At 39.9% G+C, this 24,430-nt stretch overlaps 1 protein-coding gene across 1 annotated transcript in view; it reads right to left on the bottom strand.

Moving 5' to 3' along the window:
• Positions 1 to 24,430, bottom strand: part of B3GALT1 (UDP-Gal:betaGlcNAc beta 1,3-galactosyltransferase, polypeptide 1) — a 39,304-nt gene that overhangs the window by 6,921 nt on the left and 7,953 nt on the right. The gene's annotated exons all lie outside the window — the stretch shown is intronic.

Genomic DNA, 24,430 nt, shown 5'->3' on the forward strand with positions numbered 1-24,430 from the left:
ATGCCATTCTATTCCATTTTTATAGTGCTTCATTCCTTAGAGTATTGCAAGGTATAATTTTCTCCATTTTACAGATGAGAGAGTGGAAACTCAGAGATGTTAAGCAGCTTGTTCAAGATCACACAGCTAGTGAGTGCTCGGTGAATAGTCACTCCTGAGCTTCCTTTGGGATAATAGGCAAAATCTTGGATAGAAAGCCTGGGTTGCAAGGTGCATCTCAGGCTGCTAGTCTCCCAGTGATCCATGCATTTGTTTTCTTAGATGTGTGTCCATCGTTTGGATGTTTTCTAGTTCATTCTGGTTTGCTACGCACTGCTCTATACCAATTCTGTAGGGATTCTTGATCATCAAAAAATGATGATTTGCAAAGAGCACATTAAAGCTGGAAGATGCCAGGGGCAGAGTGGGAAAGCTGCAACCGTTGAAGAGGTTTAGAAACTTTGCAAATCTCTTTCTCTGAAGTCCTGAAACACACACACACACACACACACACACACACACACGACACACACAGAGAATCAGTATTTCTATTGACCTTTTTTCCCTTTTTCACATATGACAACAAAAGTACGTATAGTATTACATCTTATTCAATAATAAATGTAAGTTGTTATTTAGTAAATCGTCTGTTTAAAAAAAGCAGAGGATTTGAAATGTGAAAAGGAGCCAGCACAGGATCTGAAGAGTGGCCAAAGACAATATGGGCTCTAACAGTGGCCCTTTTGCTTACAACGAAACAGATTTCTCAGGTAGCCAAAAAGTACAAAAATATGTCTTTGGGCTGAAAATAGTAATGTAACTAAAGACAAGGAAGGATAGTATGTTGCATTGAACTCTAAGGATTAATTTTATATATGTTGGATGCAGTAATTGGCAACGGACCAGCTTGTCTATGGTTCACTCCCTGAGTAATCCTAACTTGTGATGTGAATTTTCTGTATCTCAGTAGCCTTAAATACAAAGAAAGGGCAATAATAACATCTGTTCTATCTACAAACACATTATGGGTGTTAACAAGCACTACCAAATCATCCGAGTTTCTGGAGAAAGGGAGCTGTACAGCAGATGGTATCACAATACAGAGAGAAGTATTTAATGGGGGTGAGAGGATTGTGTTGGTTCATCAGTTCATGGTTTTGGATCCTGAGCACATATATTGATCAATTCTTCTAAATAAATAGGATTGCTGTCAGTGTCTTGGTTTGTCCATCCAGGTTAGAAAGTACTCTGTACACATTTCCCTGCTAGAGACATTTGTTTTCTTCTTGGGAAAGTTAGAGCCAAAGGCCCACTGAAAAGGAAAAAAAAGTCATCTGTAAAATTCTGGAGAGGGCACTGACTGTCACAGAGCAGAATCCTCTATAGGGTTCTTTCAGTTTTATGTTTAAAAAAAAATCCTGTTTAAACAGAAAATTGAATGTATCAGTAAAATAGAAAGTTGTGAATGTAACATTTGTGATTCTTTTAGCAGTTTTACCACAAACACATACACTGATGACACATTAACTTGTGATCCATTAAATACAAATCCCTCCAAATAGAAACATTTAACTAGAAAACTTGAAAGTTTTACCCCCAGGGGCCTTACTGTACTGTGGATTACCTCATTGGCAGAACTCTCCAGTAACTATCCACCTTCACCTTTCAGGAAGTTAATGGGGCAGAATTTTCATTTAAGAAGCACATGTTTCTCCTAAAAACTGAATTATGGATTATTCTGAATAATTTATTTAAAAAATCTTAAAAACTTTCTAAAGTTTTTCTTTGGTACAGCCAGAGGTAAGGCGTAGGAGCAGTATCTTTGGTGAACTGTGCACCGTTTGGGGTGACAGTTTCATGTCTATCTCCATCATGGTTCAGGCAACGTGATGTTTAATTTTACATGTCAACTTGACTGGGCTAAGGGATGTCCAGACAGCAGGTGAAACATTATTTCTAGGTGTGTCTGTGAGTGTGTTTCTGGAAGAAATTAGTGTTTGAATTAGTAAACTGAGTAAAGAAGATCACCCTCACCAATGAAGGTGGGCACCATCCAATTTGTTAAGTGATCAAATAGAATAAAAAGGTAGAGGAAAGGCAAGTTTGCTCTCCCCGCTTGAGCTGGGACATTCATTTTCTCCTGTGCTTGGACATGGCCTCTCCTGGATATTGGTCCTTCAGACTCAGACTGGGACTTACACCATTGGCTCCCTGGGTTTTCACGCCTGTGCGTTTAGACTGGGTTTGGACTATACCGCTGGCTTTCCACGGCATGCAGACAGCAGGTCATGGGACTTCTCAGCCTCCATAATCTCATAAGACGATCCCTCATAATAAATTTCTTTCTATATATCTATATATCCTATTGGTTTGTTTCTCTGGAGAACCCTGCCTAATTCAGGCAGGTACAAGTCACCACATTTCCTATGTCTTTGTTGCCACTTACTCTGACTTGGCTTGGCAATCATTCAGGCTTCCTTTCACCTATGGGCAAGGTTGCAGGAGCCTCACCAAATGGCATGCTTTGCTTCACTCTCTGGTGTCTCAAGGAATATCTCCAGGTTCTAATTCCCCCTGCATTTTCAAATCTACTGTGTTTGTTTATCAGAGATTCATTGAACACTTACTAGGTGCCAGGCACTGAGCGGTTAAGAGATGGTGAAGAAAGATAAAGCAGTTGGAAAAAAGTAAACCCAATATTAATCAGTTAAAAGAGAGGCAAGACAGGAAAACAGAGAGAGAGAGAGAGAGAGAGAGAGAGAGAGAGAGGAAGAAAGGGAGGAGGGAGGGAGAAAGGAAAGAAGGAAGGAAGGAAGGGCGAGAGGGAGGGAGGTTGGGAGGAAGGGTTAACTGCTTGTGTTATGAAGTGCTCTTGAAATGGGTGAGGAGCTGGCTGTATTCCCCCATCATATTGAGCAGGGAGAAAGATTTTTTTTTTTTCCCTGAAAATCATTTGATCTCAAATGACTTTCCTCAGAGCTGGCGTATGAAATCAAAGTATCTGCATTCTGTGGTGAAATACAGGAACTCAGACCACAACAGAACTAATTGATAAACAAGCCCCAAAGGCCAGAGATTCTAGGTGGCCACATTAATTTGGCATATATTATCTGGGCGCCTGACTCCCTCCCTTTTTCTCGCTTTTGTAATTATGCTGTAAATAAGCACAGGAGAGGAAGAAATAAAACACTATTAACACTAGATAATGGTCCTTGAAGGAAGAATTTCATAAACCATTATGCTATCCAGCTTGCTAACTTATCTCTCCAAATCACAGAGGGCTGGCTTTCTCTCTCGCCTTTCTTTTAAGTGAGCCTCCTTGGCTAGGAAAGGAACCATCTCCATAGAAGCCGAAGTCTCTGACTGCTCATAGAAGTAAGCGTTATGACTCCTCTGCCTCAGACAGACAAAGAGCGAATTTGTTCCCTTTAAAAATTTAATTATGATCTTTTCAAAGAGATCCCATAATTGAACTTACCCAACAGATCATTTGCATCGAGGAAGTGGTGTAAAGCAAAAGGTAATATTCATCATGATCTGGCAGTCGAAATCATTTGCCTCCCAAATCTGCAAAAAGTGATTCAAACCTTTCTCCTTTTTAGTTCAATATACCTTGACATTTATTGAAAATGTCTTTATAAATCCCTGCATTCGGAAGAATGGGACCAACTTGGAAGAGGAGTGGGCGGGATGAGGGTGTCTTTTGTGGGTTTAGGGCTCCTGCTGTTCTGAAAGCCACATTTTAGCTCACAGAGGAGAAAGTGCACTTCAAATTAGCAGGGAAGATTATAGCTGTCTTCCAATCAATGTGTTGTCCTAGTTCTAGAATTCAGAGAATTTTTTAACATCACTACAATCCTCTCAGGGAAATATGAAAATGAGAATTTCTCATTATTTTAAAAACTGCTTGGCTTCCTTTGCAGTGATGGATATTGTGTCTTGACTGCCGTATATAAGACATATTTTTAAAGATGGGCAGAGCGATCACTAATTTAATCATAGGAGCCGAAAAGCCTGGCAGTGTGATTGGGCCTCGGGTGGTGAAGAAAATGCCAGCATTCTCCACTGGGAAAGGAAATGCCAGTATTTTTTATTAGAAATGTGGAAGAGGATGAGAGGAAAGACATCCTACGAATATAAACAGCAGCTGGGAGAATTTAAAAATGATGAGCTATGTGATACAAAAAAAAGTATTCATTTGGCCCATTATCTTGGGGGAGGCTGATATAAACAGATATTTTTAGAAACCAGAAAGATGTTAATGTATTTACTATCTAAAATTTACAAAGTTTAGGGAGATTTTCTTAGACAGCTTATCATTGAGAAGCAGTATTATATTAGGTTATATTTCAAAGAATGATATTAATACTATGCAGCAACTGATACAAATTTTGAGAATTTGAGATTTTTTTTTTTACCTTTTTTTTGGTTTTCTAACTCAAATGCCCCTTTTATAAAATATCAATTTATTGGAATCCACAATAGCTAAAGCGCAGCCTTAGAACACCAAGGTCATGCGTTCGGATCCCTATACTGGGTATCAGCCCGCAGGCAAAAAAAAAAAAAAAAAGAAAAATCCATAATACCTAAAAATAATATTATGTAGCTGCTGTCAGTGGAAATTATTTTGTAGGCACTCAATCTGTGGCACCAGAAGACTGAGAGTCAACTTCAGATTTTCAGTCATCAGCTCAGAAGCCCGTGTAACTCTGTGCCTTTGTTTCCTCTTCTATAAAATGAGAATGATCACACTGGCCATACTTTGCAGGGTCATTGTAAGGATCAAGTGAGATAACGTATTTGAAAACACATTATAAACTGACTAGTGCTACATGAATGTAAAGTGTTATCATTATCATACAAACATGATGAATAAATACAAATCCGGAGGTGATTGCCTATAAAGGATTTTATGAGGAAAGATCAGCCAATGCATTTTGACGAATTGGTGCAAAAGCAGTTTCCTGACTTGGCTGTTGCTCAAAAGGAAAAAAATTAACCTTGGCCCCTCCAGTTGACTGTTTTCATAAGAAGCTTTAATTTCATTTTTTAATGCCTATATAAAAAGGTCTTGCACTTCGGTTAAAAAAAAAAAGGTGAGGCAAACAAGTTACAGAAAATGTCATTATGGCTTGTGATTATTAGCACTAATATGAAATAGAATTAGATTTTTTTTCAAATATAACATTAGAGTATTGAAAATCTACCAGATTTAAATAGCCTTCTAAATAGCATTCACACAGCCATAATTAACTTTCTACGTATACTAACTGAGCCTGAAATGTCTATACTATGATCATCTTACAGAGGTTAAAGACAAAATCTACTAGAAAATAAAACTTTGTGATTTTTTCCTTCACAGGCTTGTCAAATTTGTAATGGAACCTATCCAAAATGCAACATCACAAAGTGTATCATAATTTAATCACTTAACCAAGGGACTTATCAATTTTCAGCATTAGAATCAGATTTATGAATTGTTCTACAAATGCACCCAAAGGAGAGCCTGGGTAACAATGAAAGACAGTTTGTTTAGCTGAATAGCTTTTCAACCATTTCTTTTTGTTCCCAAAATCTGTGGTTATGTGTATAATTTTCTTGAGTTAGTACTCACTGGCCAACCAGATGGAAATGCTGTCCTTCTTTTCATTCTCGTCCTCCGTCCTCACTTCTGCCACCCCAGCATGGCTCCCCCAAGCTAGTCACCAAACACTTGCTCCGCTTCACTCACTGGGTATATCTTATGCTAGAGATTTCTATTTCCATGCATTCCCCTCTTTTATAATTTCCTTTTTGCTAATGATTCCTATTTCCCCTATAGTTAGAGAACCACCCTGCTAGTTTTCATCCTACTGGTGACTTGAACTCTTTTCCACCATCAACTTTACATGGCCCTTAAGTCTATTTGAGGCTCTACTGGAATCGTCTAACTTGGATTGCACCAGCAGGGATCACATTGTAAATCTCTTCCCAGGCTTTTGCTTTTCAATCCTCATTCCTTCGTCACTTCTCCCTTCTCTCTCCCCCACTGCATCAATTCCCAGTATCGTCCATCATCTTTAGTCTTACTTTGTGCCTTTAAGTATTCTGGGGTGGGTTCTCATTATCAGAGACTTGAAGACAATCTGGTCTCCTGGACAAAGCATAAGATCAACAGTCAACAGAGAAAGATCCCAGTTGTAGCTCTGCCATGAAATCTCTTTGGAAATTTTTTTCCCTTGAAAATATCTCCTGGTTTCAAAATTACATGAATCCCCACTGATCAGAAATTCTGCCACTAGTACTTGCTTTCTCTAAGACTCTTTTTCACATTTGGCATTTTTAGTCTCTTCATTTCTACTGGCTCCTCTTTTGCCTGTAGAAGTGCTTGTATTCCTTTGCTTAGAAAAATGACAAAACAACAACAAAACCTTCTCTTCACCCAAGGCATCACTTTCAATTACTGTCATACCTTCCTCCTTCATTTGGTAGCCAGGGCTCCTAATGAGTGCTCTCTCCTGCCTTTTCCCATTTCCTTATCTATTTAACTCCTGCAGTCTGTCAGCATGGCCTGTGACACCATCTTGAGTCAAGCATGAGACTTCTTGCCCAGCCCACACCTCTCTTTCCACACATTGAGTTGCTCTTTCAACTCCTGCTTGGGATTCCTGCCTACTGCACTCTCACGTCTCTCTGCTCAGCTCTCTGGTGGTCCTTTGTGTTCTCTTCTCTGCACACCTCGTCTGCCTGCATCCTCCACAGCAGCCCTTAGTCCTCCTCCAGTCTCACAGCCTGGGAGCTGGTGCTCTCGAGGACAAGGCTTCTGCTCTCAGCTCTCCAAGCACGTTCAGCAGAAAGGTGGATCAGAGGCCACTGAACTTGTACCCCCTTCTATTTTCAGCTCCGTTCTCTCTCTTAGGGTATAAAAGTAGGTTTACACCAAAGGGAGAAGTTTGCCTTCTGTGTCGCTTTTTTTTTTTTGTAAAAAATATACTTCAGAACACAAATGTTTGAGTTCAATTTCTTGGACTGGGAAGTTTGTATCATAGACGAGCTTAACAGGCATATAGGACAGGTTTTGTTAATGACAACAAAAGGTAAAAAAAAAGTTAATAATTCTATGCTTTTTGTTCACCAACATAGATGTGAGTTTTATTTTTCTCTATATTTGAGATGTCAGGCTGTTTCTAAAACTGTTAAAATGTTGTAAAGCGTGTTTTTACTTGGCCCATTAGAGATGACTCTCCATAAAGTTCTGAGGCTATTTTTTGCTTAAAGAGTGCATTTTAATAGTCATTTCGTCAGTAAATCCTGAACAGATGGTACAGGTGATTTTTCTTATAAATTTCAAGCTATATGCTTTCCCTTTCCCTGAGTACATAATTTGAAAGTCTTTCAGACAGTTTGAAAGTTTTGCAGAAGTAGAATTTAGGGAAGGTCTCTAAGTATAATTGGAAACAGGTCAGTTGTGAAAGGATTTTTTTTTTAACACATGGAACCAGACAAATGTAAAAAACATCCGAAATTAAAGGAAAAAAATCCCACTTATAATTCTGTACCATATCTCTTCAGTCAAAATGGTAATCATTTTTATAGCTGGGAGGATTACTGCAGCACATAATTCCTAAGATTTGTTAAATCAAGGTTGTGACATTTAGTAATTCTTTTGAAATAAAATGTTAAACGATCATTTCTATTTTATCAATACCTACTATTTTCTAGGACTAAAAAAAATGCTTTGCAAATAACTCATATAATCTTACTAACAATTACTTCTATTAAGAAGTAGGCATCACGGTCCCCATTTTTCAGAAGAGAAAACTTAGGCCCAGAGAGATTAAGCAACTTGCCCAGATTCACATAGCTAATGAGTGAATAAACATGGATTTGAACATGAGTCTATTAAACTGTAATGTGTGGGTCTATACACCATATTCTGCATTTTACTTTTTACATGGTAGTCAGATTAAAATTATCTTTTCTTATCTCCTCTAATTATCTATGGAGTAATGTGAGAGGTGGGAGAAATGGACTCACAGCTCCTGTGCATCTCACCTTGGTTTCAGGGTCTTTGTAGCTCTGTATGCCTCAGTTTCATCATGTCAATGTGCCAGTCGGTATTTTTTAATGAGAACTGAACAAAGGATGAAGGACTCATTTCCGTTCACGGGGCTACTCCCTTTACAGTATTAGGACATGCAGAAAGCCAAACCAGTGATAATGCTTGAAGCTCATGCAGTTCTAGGGCAGAAGGCAACAGCTGCTCTTCAGGTACATTTTAATTCAGCTCTGAAGGCCAGGCGAGCTACTCATCACTTCCATAATGAGGCACTCATTTTATCTTGGGAAGAGTGTGAGACTGGACATCAGAAGGATCTGCCACTTACTAGCTGCATGATTGTGGTACACAAATTCTCCATTTATGGCAGATTTGGTAGTTTAGCCACTCATCTCTCGTTCCAATCCCCTTTTATCTTTTCTATCTGAAAATGGGCCAGTTGTTAAAAAAAGCTGAATTCCATAACTAAGCCTCCCAGGTGCCTTTACAACCAGGATAAAGGCATATGACCTAATTTCCACTGATCCAGTACCTGGAGGCAAGACATGGATGCAGGATGAGCAACACAAGATGGCAGCTGCCTTCTGGCTATTTGGATCTCTCAGAAAGCACATAGAGAGACGAAGGTGTCTGGTTCTACTGAAACAGCTGTGGTAGAATTTTCGCACTTCAGATGCACGCATCATCGTTGTGAGTAGAGACAGTGGAGCAATGATGTCTTCACCAACACAGCTCCAAAGAATTATCAGGTACTTTTGGGGCTGCACTGTTCATGGCCATGTTGTTCTTGCTGCTTACTTACCAATTTGGATCTTGCCCTCTCAGAGGTTGCATGAACTACCTACCACCTTTTGACAAGTCCCTTTCTCCTTAGCCTGGTAGAGTGGATTCCTATGTTTGCAACGAAGAAATCTAAACCACACACCATCCTTTTTCTTTCTTTAAGGATAAAACGAGATGAAGATAATCTAATTTTCAGGCTGGTAGTGAGGTACATGATAAACTTTAGAATGGCATACAGAATTTAATTTTTGTTACTATTAATTTCCAGTCACTTTGGCATTGCTTGAGAGAACTATCAACCACCATCAAATAAATAAATCCCTACTGTACTCGTCTTGAAAAATGCTGCATAGTATTGCCCATGTGAGGAACAGCCCTTTGAATTGACGATTATATTAGAAAACTTTTGTTGTCTAAAAATGTATGGCGTGTGTCTTTTGACTGGATGTCACATGGCCCTCTTGTAATCTTGCTCTGGATGACAACCGAACTCTCTCAGGGAACTCTTGCACTTCCTCCCCTTAGGTAAAGTCCCCAAAACCCACAGTCTTCATTTTAAAATAGGCCACCAATTGCTGAAAATTTGCTTGGTTCTTTTCATTTGTGATGTATTAATTTTACTTTATAATTACACATGCCAGCATACATATGCCTATTGGAGAGTCTGGAGACATGCTGTCAACGTTATTCCTGACTTTTTTTTTCTTTTTGGTACTGAAAGTAGACCATTATGCTTTTGTTTGCATTTATTCATTGAAAATCCCACTGTTAAAATTTCTTAACATTATGCTAAATATACAAACTAAAATGTGAATTTCCTACCTTTAAGAAGCTTAGAGTTATGTTAACTATAATCTATGTGGGAAGAAATTAGGGATAATTAGAGGTACAACTTGTATGCTACTACAACTGAAATAGTTAATTCTTTTTTGTGGTTTTGTTTTGTTTTTTGATGGGGATGATTGGGTTAGATTCACGGAAGAGAAAAAATTTGTCTTGGATCTCAAATTTAAAAAAAAGGAGAAATCTCAATAGAAGAAAAATTGATTGTGGGGGAGAGCTATCCAATGGTAAGAGGAAAGCATTTGCAAAAAAACAAAAGTGTTAAATTATTTGATTTGTTTTGAGAATATGGAGCTGTCTGGTATAGCTGACTGTTGGAGTCATGGTAGAATATAGCTGAAATTAAGAAAGTGAAGGGGGTCATTGCTCATGAGTATACATTATTTCTCCACTATACTTTTATCACTTCTTCATCTTCAATATACTTTCATAACTTTACCATTGATTGTATTTTAGATTGATTGTTTTCTTCTGTCATATGGGACAAGGCCTCAATCAATAGGCTAATTTCTTCGACTGCTTTTAACTGTGCCTCTTTGATAAACTGTAACCTCTGTAAGGGAAAAGACTTTATCTGGCTTTATCACTATTCTTATCATGCTCGTTATTTTTTATTTATTTATTTTTCCTTTTTGTCTTTTTCCGTGTCCGGCAACGGATCGCAACCCTCGGTGTTGCTCCCGCGCCTCGCTCAGCCAGTGAGCGGGAACTGGTCTGTATGTGGGATCCGAACCCTCGGGCGGGAGCACTGCCGTGCTTCCCAAGCGGCGCACTATAGCAGTGCACCACTGGGCCGGCCCTCATGCTCATTATTATATCTATCTTTATCACTATACCTTAGCATAACAGCACAGTGCAAAAAACACTGTAGTTGATGAATAAATAATCTGAGTAAATGGCTTCTAGATAGCCATAAACAGTGATTTGTCATCCAATAGTAGCATCAACAAAAGTCCTTTGTTGAGATGTCATCATAGGTAAGTGGACTATACAAGGGGTCTTCCAAGAGTTCATGGAAAGATTTGTAATATCTTTTAATTACATTTTTTTATGAACTATTTGGAGTATCCTTGTATTCTGGAGTAAGTATTTATGTGATGTGCTGAAAAGATACACCAAAAGGTGTTTTGTGTTTTGAGTATATGATACCTTCTTCCATGCCTGGCTCTTTTCACTATGCTATTCAAGGCAAATTTCTACCTCTGATTTAATTCCTGAACTCATATGATGTCATTGTAAGGTTTCTAGATTAAAAATAAACTTTCTAGATAAAATATAAAGTTCTTGTGTTTAGGAAAATATTCCTAGTGATAGACAGCACACACACACACACACACACACACACACACACACACACAAACTCATTATGAACAAGAGAAATTCAAGAAACATAATATAGAACCTGAACCTTTTCTAAGGTGAATATTTTTCAAAGTTTTTCACAGGTTGTCAGCTGTCAAATCCTTGAATTATTCTTTCCTGAATGTCTTTCTGAACTGATTGTTAATAAATTATGTGACTTGCTGTTGTGGTGGGTCATTTGTGATTACATTCATCTTGTCTGGTTACAGCAGTAACGTGTGTAAATTGCATCTCTAAGGAGTGATAAAGCGATGCAAACAGTGCTTTTCACCTTGGGTTACCACAGCCACAGCCATTATTTGCAATTGCTGCTGTGCTGTGATCTTCTAAGAATCCCCTAATAAGGTGCTTCGCCGCAGGTCACATCCAAACTACCAATAAGAATATATACATTGAAAAGTTTGGAGACCACATAACTTCACTGCCAAAATTGCCCTTCCAGGAAGTTATCTTCAGAGCTTTTGTTAAGTTGGTTTTAATATGCTCGAAAATTCTTTACAGAAGCCATTTACTATCAGATTCAAGAGGATAAATTGCATTTTTGGGTAATAGGAATGGGGTGAAGAATAACCCTCTAATAACTGGAAAGTTTTCAAGGCATGATTCACAACAAAAGAAACAGGCCCCATGGCTCCCGGGCATATGTCAGTCCCAGAAGACGAACAGAGAAGTGTCAATGCTTCTGGTCCCTGAGGAGCTCCAGGGCATGGTTCCTGCAGCAACTGTCAGAAATCAGGATTGTTATTTATCTTCTACTTGGGCCACAGAGTAAGGCATATAAGTAAATGCCCAATAGGAATAATACTTGTATATTCATGGAGGTCTGAAAGAAACTTTACAGAGCGCTGCATTATAACCTGAGTTTATTCTAACATCCTTATTACTTTGGGTCGTGAGATGCTAATGGGTGGAAACTGCATTAAACAAAGTTCATCAGATTTATCTACTGCAGGACTGCTCAGGGTCTTTAACATGATCTACTCTGAGAATCTTAAGAGAGAAACATGATATGACCCACAGAATTTTGTTTTTACTAGAAGCTTCTTGAAAAAACAGTATGGGATGCCGTGTCCTAATGGAGAGTGAAAATGCCCCACAACTTCCCTTTTAAAATTGTAAATCATCACTTTTTTTGTTAACATATTTTTTGTTTCTTGAAAAGAAAAAGAGGTCTAATAAAAGGGGAACTGGTCAAAGACTTTTGGTTACTATATGTGATAAATATAATCCTATCTGAGTATCTATTTTTTTAAAAAATTCTTGTAAATCTAGAACCTCATTACTCTTGATTTTCTTAACCTTCTGTAATGGTGTATTTTAAGACTTTATTGTTTTTGAGAAAGCTTTTGTTTTAGTATCACAAAATGACACATGCTCAAGACAGAAAATTTAGAGAATAAAAATAAGTAAAAAGAAGAAAATAAAAATCAGCACTAATCCTATTGAGCAGACATAAACATTGTTGATAAGTATGTGTAGATATTTTCTCTATTTGCATTTTATATATTTTCATTGATCAATATGGGATCATGTCTGCACATTTTCCTGTGCTTCCTTCCCAAGCATCATCAGTATTTTTGTATGCTGTTACATATTCTCATTCATTTCCAATGACTGCTGTATTCTATTTATGTAATCATCCCTCCACTGTCAGATATTTAGTCTAACAGGCCTCCTATGCTTCTCAAGTTTACTCTGTTAGCATTCTCAGAGACTCCAGTGATGTAAATATTAGGACAGATGAGAATGTTCTCAGTTCTAGAAACACTAGAAATAAAAATAAAGCCTTATCCTAGAAACTTCATGTGTCTCAATTGTGGTGTCAGGGAACAAAGGCACTGACAATGCCTGGCTGCCTGGAGTTCCTGAAATCATACTCGTGGCACTACTGGCAGTCATAACGTCCCAACGTGGCTCATCGGTCTGCGACTACTTATTCATGGGCCACTAATATTTCAGAGGAAGAATGAAAGCAGTTGAAACCTGCAATTTATGGGTCAAATCCACCGAACAGCACTAAGTCAACCGGTACAGTGTTGGGATGAGAATAGCATGGGATGTGAGGTCTTTGAGTGGCAGCACGAGGCAGTTCTGTTTTATTTCAAGTCTTCCAGGTTATTCTTCTCAGAGCTTGTCCTGGAGTGAGTGTCCACATCACTTACATGCTGGATAGTAACTTCAGCACCATAGGGGCAGTTATGAAGAGCCTGCAGTCAGCAATCCTGGTAGTCTGTCTGATGGGCCAAGTCCAATATGATTTGATGTGAGTGCCAAATACTGAGGATTCACCACAGAAGTCCTTCTGGGCATCTCGTCAAGCATGGCATGATGGAGCCTGGCAGGCTGGATTTCCCTGGTCTGAATGGAGATCTATTCCAGGTATGTTATCTTATGAGGACAAGATCTTGATTTCCTTTTATCTAAGTTTTCCCTAACTGTGAAATATTGAAAAAAATTTTTCATATGAACAAAGTCAAATTGGACTAGAAATACCTCGGCTATCTCTAAGTTTCAAATGTTCATGAAAATTTGCAGTTACAGACTTTTATTTTTTGCTTCCCAGGATTTTATATTTTGTCAGTAATTCTAAAAGGCATTTATTGAGAGACTTATACCAGCAGGCAGTATTGTGAAATAGTAAAACTATAGATGATGGAATCAGACAACCTGAGTTCAAATTCTTCCATGCACTTGCTGTACGACTGCTCTGTAATCATTTCTTCAGCTTTAAGTGGTAAAAATATGTCTCCTTCTGATTCATGAAAATGAAATGAAATAAATATCAAGAAAAAAATTGGCACACATTAGTGCTTAATAAATACTAATTTTATTAATTTTAGTATTTAAAAAATCGTAAATATATTTAAATATTTTAGTACAATTTGTCAGCAACATGGATGCTATTATTAATATTGTCTTTGTTATGTGCAAGTGCTACTGTCCTCTAAGAAGCTGATGTCTAGAGAGGAATCAATTTATTTCAAGGTAGCTTAGGAAGTGATGAGTTAAATGATGGAAGTACATCCAAAATGTTGCAAACATGTGTTACTCAGTGCAGGTAGGTGCAGGAAAGACTTACACATGGCAACTGCAGTGGAGTTTTATTGCCAGGCATCAGCATGGGTGTTTGAAAGCTTGTGGTTATTGCTTCCCTTCAGAATTTTAATCTCAGGCTCAAATCTAAAGAACTGGAGAGACCTTACTTGTTTTTGTTTTGTGTTGTTTTGACCATTGGCTTTACTGAGTTATAGAAGATCTGATAAAATATGTCCCTACCAATCTCTGTACAAAGTAATTTTTATAATAATATGTGTCTTTATATAGCCTAATTCAGGCAATAAATTTTAATTCATTTGATCTTTTTTCAGCATCGTTAATATTTACACCAGACCACATTCTATTCAAGTGTTTAATAACCTGGATGAAGTCAAGTTCATAGTTTCTGGTGTTTAATTATGAAAAAACAATTATAAGAAGGACAATTATTATTTTAAAGGAAACATCGTGGTACAGAAAGTGACATAAATATATTAGCCTTCCCATTTTTATTTCCTGTGGTTAATCTTATTTTTACCTCTCCCTGAAGTATTCTCTGGGCAAATACAGAATCCCCAAAACTATACTCACTATAACCATTCCAATTTCTTGTATTCCTGTCTGGGGCATTTTACTTTCCTAATTTAAGAATATGGCTTGGTGGCTGCTGGCTAAAAACAGCCTGTATATGCTTCTCTCTCTCTGTTAGGAGGAAGGGAGGCTGGATTGGACCCTTGTTCCTCATTAGATGGCTGATACATTTCATTTGTACGTTTTGGAGAAGCTGCTCAGGCAAGTGTGGCAATGCCACTGGGGCCAGGTTAGCTAATTGGAGAATGTGAAAGAGTATCTATATAATCTGTGTCTCTCAGGAATTTGTCAAATTGGAAGTTTAATCTCATTGTCTTTCTTGTTCTAAAGGCAAAGAAAGGCACTATCCCAAATTTTTAGTGTTCATTTAGACACAAATGTGGTTAACAATGATTAAATGTCAGATGTGAATGAACCAGAAAAGTTGACCTTCCTGTTGTATGGGTGAGGATCTTGTGCTGACCCATGCTGTGCTCTAACACTGGGTGTAGGAAGTTGCTCTTGAATAGGTTTTTATTTTTTCTATTTTTTATTTTGGCAGCTGGCCTGTACTGGGATGCGGACCTTTGACCTTGGCGCTATCAACAATGTGCTCTAACCAGTTGAGCTAACTGGCCAGCCTTGAATAGCTTTTCTAAGAAGCTTCTTAAAAAAGATTTTCAAGGAGGTTATGAGTATCACGTAGGCATATTTATCAAGTTTTCGTTCTCAGTGAAATTAATGACAAGATGTAAGGTACAGGCAGAGTTTCTTAGCTTGCATAAACATGTGAGCCTTCTCCTTTCCTCAAGCGCAGTGGATTCAACAGGTTGGATTCCTCTGATGTTGCATTCAACATCAGAGGATTGCAACATACTTATGAGCATAATTAGTTTGGAAACGTCACTACTGCTTCTTATGGGGAGAAAGTCTGTAGGAAGATTAACCGTTTGTGACCAAAGTAAAAGAACCAGTACACTCTAAGTTAGATTGCAGGTCTTTGATTCTGTTATGAAGCTTGTTATCTTCTTGAAAAGAGACCACACTATGGCTTTCAAAGACAGGCAAGCCAGGGTAAGCTGATCTTTTCCATCTTCCCACGCTATGACCTCAAAAAGGCTGCACAATAAGAAGACCATAATTCACACTCTGCTTGGTTTTTATAAAGAAAAAGCTAGGCTCCATTCGAGTGCCATCTATTTACTGACTTCAAGCTTTAATTCTGCTGTGGGCACAAATATTTATACAGAAGAGTATTATAGATTCTAAGTCTTCATGAAACAAAATGGAGCCTCCTTTTATATATAAAGATACTACGACCTGCAAGAACACCATTGTCTTGACCTGCTTCTCTTTATTTTTGAGTTCTGACCTTTGTTAGGGAGAGTTCTTAAAATGGAAAACATCACATCCTATTTTGTCCACCAAAGTTCTCTTTTTAGATAATAATCCACTCCCCAGTAGAGTTCAATTCCTCACTATTACAGAAGTCCAACACTGAGCTTGTTTTTGTTTAAAACTCTAATTTCATCTTTAAAGCCTTAATTTCAGTGTTGGAAGTAGTTTTAAGAGATGATTCAGGACAATCATCTACCCCAGGGAAAAATTGCACCTTAGATGCAAATGTGTCTTAGGAACTACACTGAGAGAGTTTCCAGTATTTCTCTAGGGAATTTGTACTGGCATCTGATCATGTTTACTTAAAGGTGTCATTTTTCATGCATAGACTACCTATTCATATAATTTCAGCATATATCTTCTAATTTTATGTATGGACTTAGTCTAATCAATTACATTTTATAGTACTTATGTTGAGGAAAGATAGGTAACTGTGGTCTTTCCTTTCTCCAGATTAAGACATGTCCATTTCAGTGGTGGAAAAAGAGTTTAATACCACACATTGTTCTGTTATTACCCAGTGTCACTTTTCAATAAGCAAATCAGGAAATAGCTACCTTTTGGTTGTGGTTTTCATCTGGCTCACTAGCATTGAAATGTTGTCAGGATCTTTCTTAATCTCGTTTAAAGAATTGAATCTCCTTGAGAAACACTGTATGATCTGCAAGAGTCATTGGTGCCTCTAATTTTGTTTTTGTTAAATTAATTTCCTAGCCTGTGAGATAACCTCTGCACAAGACACTGCCATCTGCCACAAAGCTTAGTGTCAGAGTGGTGGACTCGAGGAAGATATGTTTCAAGGACAAAGAAGTCAAAGAGGGAAAGCGGACAGGCTTATTTTCGCTTCTCACAGAAAACAGGGGGAGTGAATCTGAACTCTGGGCAGGAATACTGTGTTAGGTGCCAAACTGCTACCATCATTTGCATAATGTGTAATCTAAGGTGTTGATTTGTCTCTGATAAACAGTCATGTTTAGTGAGAGGAGGCAAAATTATGCATTGCTCCTCTGCCTGCCCCTTACGAAACCCATCACATTCCTTTCCTCCATCAGCGCCTCAGACCAAGAAACTTTCTGCTCCATTAAACTCGCTTCCTGCTTCCACTTAGCAGAATGATTAATGGCTCAGGCTCTTCCCGCTGCCACCTCCATGCTGCCTCATGCAAAGGAAAGGACCCTATGTCCATGTGATGGACCAGTTTGGGGTGCCTTTTTGTTTTACTTTGTTTTTGTAAATTTAACTACTACACTGCACCCCCACCTCACTTTGACTTTTAAAGACTGTGGAGGAACATATTTGTTAAGAAAGGGCTTCACTGTTAAAGATCTAAACATTTGATGTTAACACAGTTGCAGAGTAACTGATTGTTGACTGTTTGTTGAAGGTGGATGTTTGGCATAAAATTTTGATTTGAGAAACTGGACATATATCTGTTCACATGGTTATGCAAATGCCTTTGCTCAACAAATGAGTCCTCATTTTAATGAAAGTCCTACCATTAACTATTTAGTGAAATTTGTATTTTACATACATGATGGTCAAAAGTGAGACTCACAACTTTGGCTTTTGCTGCATTGTCTCTACTTAGTCCCCATTCCCGTTGTACAGTAATGGTGTCACTTAGTACATTCTCAGAGTTTTCTACTCCTCTTCTGTCATTTGTTTATATGATAGCCTTGCATGCATTACTTACTCAGTATGATATGTAGTTAACAAGCACTTGTTGATTGGATTTTTAAAGAAGGCTTAGAAGAAGTGCCACAGATTTATGTTTTGTAACCATTTGGCTAAGTTTTAGGTCTGTTTTTACTGCTGTAAATCTAGGTGGTTATAGAGGACTATTGGATACTATCTCCTGAATTGTTAATTCCCCTACTCTCTGCATATGGTGGAGTTTTCCAAAGTCCAAATATTTGTCGCTGGTGATGGACTTTTCCTGGAACAGATGAAATCTTGCATCTCTGATTGCTCTTTCTTATTTCTATTTCTCTGTCAGTGAGGCTTAGCGATTTCAGTTTGTATGAGATGACTGAAAAAGCACGTAGCAATCTACCTTTAAAATATCCCTCCCATTTCTTTCTGTTAACATCTTTCCACACTCTCATTTCTTCCCTCTTCACCACTTTCTATCTTCTGGAGATAATACTCTAATTTTTTTGGCCATAGGTGTTTACCTCAAATTCTTCTTTTGGCCATTTTTAGAACATACCTGCCCATTTTGTAAGAACCCAGATGGTTTAAATATTGAGTGTGTCCAAAAGACATAAATTTCAAGAGCAAACCAGTGACTACACAATTTAAAGTGTAATTACATGGTAATTACTCAATTTGCTTGTGAACACTGAATCCTCTCATGGGTTTCAGACAGATGTCACAGCAGATGCACTTCATATACAGGAGAATTTCCATTAACTGCAACAGTATTTGGGCTTAAATCTTTGGCAGGGCTGAATTAAATTGTTCACAGAGGGCACTATTGGAGACCATTGAGAAGCATGATTCAAACAGGAGAGGAATAGAAGCTGTCAAACATGAGTTAGTGCATCAAATATAGTGTGGACATTTCCAAAGATTGAAGAATACCTGGCTTTGGGGTAATGTGACAGTTACCGATAGTAATAACTGGATTTCACAGAGAACTTTCCAGTATGCATACTTATTTCTACCTATGTTATCTCATTTGATTACTGCCAGAGTCCCGGACGCAGATACAAATGTCCCGAGGCCCAGAGGCTCACCCAAGTTCTTACGACTGGTGTGTAGCGGAGCCCAAGCCAAGTTCAGGCACCTGACTTCCCAGCCACTTCCCTTACATCTCGTCATGCTGCTGCTTCAAGGGAGTAGTCAGTTCAGTCGACTGATCAATTACACTACATGTGTGTTTTTAATCAAATTGACTGACCTTTTGATTGGTTAATTTAAAATCAAAGTGATTGAATCAGCTGTTTGTATAAACACCGATTAAGAAGCACTTGTTTATTATTTTACATCAAACTCTTGGTTTTGGTAGTACATATTTTCAAATAGCTAGAGTTTGAAATCAGTTCTTTGCTCAACATAGAAAACTGCTGGACATGCACTGGTTTTTTCAACTGAATCCATGAATATCCGGGGTAATCACTATTGGTAGCATCATCTTTAATATGTAGCACGATATGCCCATATTGTTACTGATGGTTCAGAACGGTGGGCAAGTTTGAAATAAATGTATGTATGAGCTCCTCAGTTGAAACATTGAAATTGTTTCACTGAAGGCTGGGAAACACTTGCATATTTACTTGATTTTCCTTTGTGACCAACACCTTTATTTTTTAGCATGATTAGATCCCTCCCCTCCCCCATTCCTGCTTAATGTCTTTCCTCCTCCAAGTTGGGACAATGGTATGTTTGCCCCAGAGCCTGCCAGAGACTGACCCCTGCTCCATGATCCATGAAAATAGCCTGGCCTCAGTGAGGTTTGTCATTCAGGAAATCGCTCAAGTGTTGAGGCCTGGAGAGAATTCACTTCTGCTTAGTCCTTGAAGCCATTTCCCTGGGGCATGACTTCCAGACATGGGTGGTGATTGGTGAGAATGATCTAGTCATCTGTCGATAGGACTCCCACCCAAATGTCAGAGCTTGGCTGGAAAAAGCTTGTTTTTTCTCTTTCTGTGTGGTTCTCCTTCATAAAAAAAGTCAGTACTCTCTAGAGATTTCTTTTTCCTTTTCTCCTGCTCCCAAAGACTCTGTGGTCAGTTGTAGCCAGTCCCCTCTCCTGCCCTTTCCTGGCTCCCCACTGTGCCCCCCACCCCCTTGCTCACCTCCCACTCCACCTGTCTTTGTCCTCTCCTTACTCTTCTTAACCTTTGTGCCCCTCTCTGGAGCACTTACCCTCCTGCAGCTTCTGTTTCTAACATTACTTCCCGTTCCATCTTCCTACACAGGCTCGGAGGACTGTTCTCCCAGACCATCTCATCGTGGTCCATAGGGAAGCCATAGCTCAAGTCTCAGCTGAGGGGAGGGCTGGAGATGAGGCCGGTGCAGAAGGAAACCAGCAGAGGAGGAAAGGCATCAAATGAGACTTGCAAAGGACAGGGAGAAGAGAAATTAGAGGTCCCTGGAGCCCCCAAAATGAAACTAACAAGTGGGCAAGACTTGGCCCCCACTTTCTGTCCTGTTCCAACTTTATATATTATACTTTAGAAATCTGTTATTATTAGAAATGATTTCTGTAAAATGTTTGGCATTGTGATTAGAACATAATAGAACCATATGAGATGGTTATAACCTTGTTGCTTTTTAAGAACCAAAGTGACCTAAATACATGTAAAATAGAAATAAATACATGTGTTTGAACCATGGAGCAAAAATCTAGCTTTGATAGAAGCAGCACTGTATTCTTGGTAAAAGGTTCTCTGCATTATAATATGCAGATTGTGGCAGTCAGCTGTGAGGGATGTCATAGACAATTTATGATAGTAAATTGAAATTTAAGTATGATGATTTTGTAGGCAAGAGAGGGTTAATGTAATGACCTGGATTCCAGTCTCACACACACATTAGTCTTGGAAATGTTCTGTAGCCTCTAAGGTACCTATTTCCTAATCTGCAAAATGAAGATCTGTTGGAGTGAGCAGGACTGAAGTCATGTTGGGACCTAAAACCTCCTGGGATGTAGGCAAATTTTAAAGGACACAGTTTTTTTCTCTTGGCATGCATTTCTCTGAGTTCCCTCTTTTCCTATGGTTATTTGATATTTTGAACCTTGGTTATGGGGGAAGTTGACATTATTTACATAAACGTAAAATTGTTTTCCAACCAGCCTGAAGCTGCAGACTTGCACGTACTACCCAGACCCTGAGATAACAGCAAAGACAGGAGCAGAAACCAGATGGAGTCTTGGCAAGACGACGCACGGAGCCCCCACAGCTCACGTCTCCCTGCCTCCTGCTTTTCATTTCCCACATTCCATTCCCCAGCCATCCTCTTTAAAAACCCTAAGTAAATCTGAGTCTTTGAGATGACTTTAGTGGGCCGTTCTCCTTCAGGTTTACTGGAGAGATGGCTTAGCCTAGCATCTCTCCTCAGGTCACCGATATTCCTGAAAAGCTGACTTCCACTTTCACCAATATTTGACTTTTGAGTGGTTTTGTTTTGAAAGGGGCAGGCAACCAGACCTGTGTGCCCTGTAACAGATCTTATAGAACCAACTGCATAGTGCTGTTCCTCGCTCAAATGGAATCATATATGAAAAGCTCAGGGCACAGTGCTTCACACACAGTAAGCACTCAATAAAGGCTGTCCACTATTAGGATTGTGATTTTTTTAAACATTAGAGCTGATTCGAGTTTGCCTTTGTAAGGATATCAATTTTACACACTTGCCTTCTGATTTACTTTCCTGAGAGATAAAGAAAGGGACGTAGTTTAGCTAGCTTGTTGGGAGTGTATGACCCATGACAAATTCATCTCTTATGAAGACTATAGCAGGAAAAATATCAGCAGCTACCATGGTAGGTTTCCCGTCAACTATATGACCTCTGCTGGTCATTATCACTGGCCTTTTCAAATGCCCACAGAACGTTGTCCATGGAGTGGTCTTCATTAATGAATAAGGTAGTTCATCACATCCTAAACTTGTTTCACTAGAGTTTGGGGGACATTTTATGCTATTAGGAAAGATTTGAGAAGCCATTTGTAAGATGGCAGGTAGACTCCATTGGTAAGGAAGAATTTGTTGACCAGTTCATAGTATAAGGCATTTTCTGAATCCTGGGACTACATGGCTTATGCTGATCCATTTGACCAACATCTACAGAGTATGCACTTCTTTTTTAGGCTCTGGGCTGGGTGCCAGGGAATCAAAGGAGCGTGAGACAGTGTGACAGTCGGTGAGAAGCATGAGGCCTTGCACACAGCTGAATACATATTTGTTGAGGCGGCTAGGAAATGAACCCTTACTTAATCCTAGGTGTTGTTACAAAGCTTAGAACTGCCTCGCTAGCCGGTGCTGTGGTGGTGCCGCATCTACCGCCTGCAGAAGTCTTTACTGTGCTTCCAGATCCCTCTGTGCTGTCTATGCTGCGAGCTCTCCAGAGCTCAGGGAAATCCACTGGGAATAACTGTCACGAAATCCCAGGAAAGCACTGTGATGCAGCCAGTCCTAACCTCAACAACTGCTCTTGGTGCCTTTTTTTATTTTGAAACCTAGAAATTGTGTAATGATCTGGTTTCCATCCCAGTGTGTTCAGTGGCTGAGGCACAGCTTGGGAAGGACTTTGGTTATAGTGCATCCAAGGCCATGAACAAACACAGCATCAGAAAAGCAAACTCCTGGGCAGCAGCCATGCAGTGAGGGGAATTGCTGTGTCTGTGGCCAGAGAGAGGACACGTCAGCGTGAGTCCCCGAGAGCATGCCTGACCGCCTGCCCCTGAGCCTGCACCCGCCCACAGCTGGAGTGGCTCAGCTGCAACCACGCAGTCTCACCCAGGTGCCAGTCTAGACCAATCCGTTCCTAGTCAGGGAGAGTTTAGGCAGCCCAAGGCCACTAAAACAGTGGCTGAGGATCTTGTCTGATTTCCAACTGGCCATGTGCTCAGCCATTGGGAGCTGAACCAAGTACATCTTGGTTTATTCTTTGTGACTAAATGGACCATCTTGTGCTTACTGTCACTGGAACCTGCCTTGTTCTTTGTACCTCACCCTCTGGAGCCTCCTTTTCCCAACTGCCAGGTGAACTTGTCAACACTTGCATGCAGAGCTGTTCTGAGCCCTAAATGGGATCATATACGAGACACCTGGCACACAAAAGATGCACTGTTTGTGCTGGTGTCTGAGACTTGACTGTACATTTTGTCACGTTGGTGTACTTGGGCCCAAGTTCTGTCTCTGAACATGAAGACTGGTTGTTCTAGAGTGGAGGCCATTTGGCAAATCACAGTGGAAAACTGTAATTTTCACAGGTGCCACAGACATCTATACCTCTAATCCCATCCTGACCTCCATCCTCTCCGCCTCATTCAGTGCTGACCATGGCCTTGCCCGTACCTTCACTCTGTCCTGACCTCCATCCTCTGCCTTGTTCAGTACTGATCATGGCCTTAATCTGTACCCTCACCCTATCTCTGATGGGCATCTCCCAATTGGTTTTCTTGAGTTTCTCTGAGGGCTTGGCCTCAGAGACCTCCTCAGGGGCACAGAGTGTGGTAGAATGTGGGGAATTGAGTCTACTCCAGTATCTCCTGTTGTCTCCTCTTCTCAGGCTTTGGCTGGGCTGCTTGTGGAATTGTCCTGGAAGCAGAGACCAAAGGACAGTGACATCTGCCCGGCCTGTGAACTCCTCTTCCTTGGGCTCTGGAGGCCTGAGGGAAACCTGGTCAGGCGCTGGCTCTCAGGTAGACAAGGAGCATACACTGAGCCCCGGAGCAGAGGTCTGGGAGTCAGGTGACCTGCCCCCTTCCTAGCTGTATGACCTAGGCTGACCCAAGGTCACTTGAGGAAATGTGTTGGAGTAGGTAGAAACCAAATGCAGGTGGGGCCCGCTACAGTGCTCGGACAAAGAATGTCAGGAAAAGCCCATCTTGAGGGAAATTGTGAGGAACCATTCTCTACCTGGAATAAAAAGAAATGATGCCTAAATGAAGGCCTTAGCTTGCGGGACTGAAAGAGAAGGAATCAGAGGGAAAACATTTGAAAAATTAGCTCTAAATTCGTCATGGCCCAAGATCTTTATCAGTATTTAATTTAAAAGAAAAATAAAACAAGCTGTCAGCCTCACAGTGGATACTGAATTGCAAGCTGGATAATTTGTCAAAACCTTCGCAATGTCAGACGAGGTTAGAGAGTGGGCGCCAGCGATGGCACAGGCTCCCTGCCCAAGCCTGGGACTGAGTGGAGGGGCAGGTGCAGCCACAACTTCTTGACTTCTTCAGGCGCTGGTGCTGGCGGGAAGCGTGGCGTGCTTTCTGAACAGCTGCCCTGGGGGGGCCAGAGGAGAGGGATGGCTCCCCTAATCAGAAGGGAAAATGAAAAGGATGCTCTGAGGACAAAAACTATTTATGGTGTACTCCGTGTGTGACAATGTGGAATTAGCAAGAGAACTGTCTTCTAGTGGCAGCCTGTGTGTCTGGACAAACTCCTTTGGCTCATAGTAGGAAAAACAAAACAAAACAAAACAAAACCCTTAAAGTGAATACTTACCTAAAACAAGTAAACAGATAAAGGATTTGGCAAAATATTGTAAGGGGCCCACACTGGTGGTGTGAGCTGTGGAGGAGAGTGTATGTCGGGGAAACCCCAGGTCTGGGAGCAACGGGGTCGCTGCTCTCTTCTGGCTTTCTCCCACTCCCTCCTTTTCCTCCCCTCCCCTTTCCTTGAGTCCACCTTCTTCTGTCTCCCCTGACAACTTCCTAGTTACCAGGAGCCTCCTCAGTCCTGCTTTAA

The sequence above is a fragment of the Galeopterus variegatus genome, unplaced genomic scaffold (genome assembly GCF_000696425.1).
Source record: "Galeopterus variegatus unplaced genomic scaffold, G_variegatus-3.0.2 Scaffold9568, whole genome shotgun sequence".
Lineage (NCBI taxonomy): Eukaryota > Metazoa > Chordata > Mammalia > Dermoptera > Cynocephalidae > Galeopterus > Galeopterus variegatus.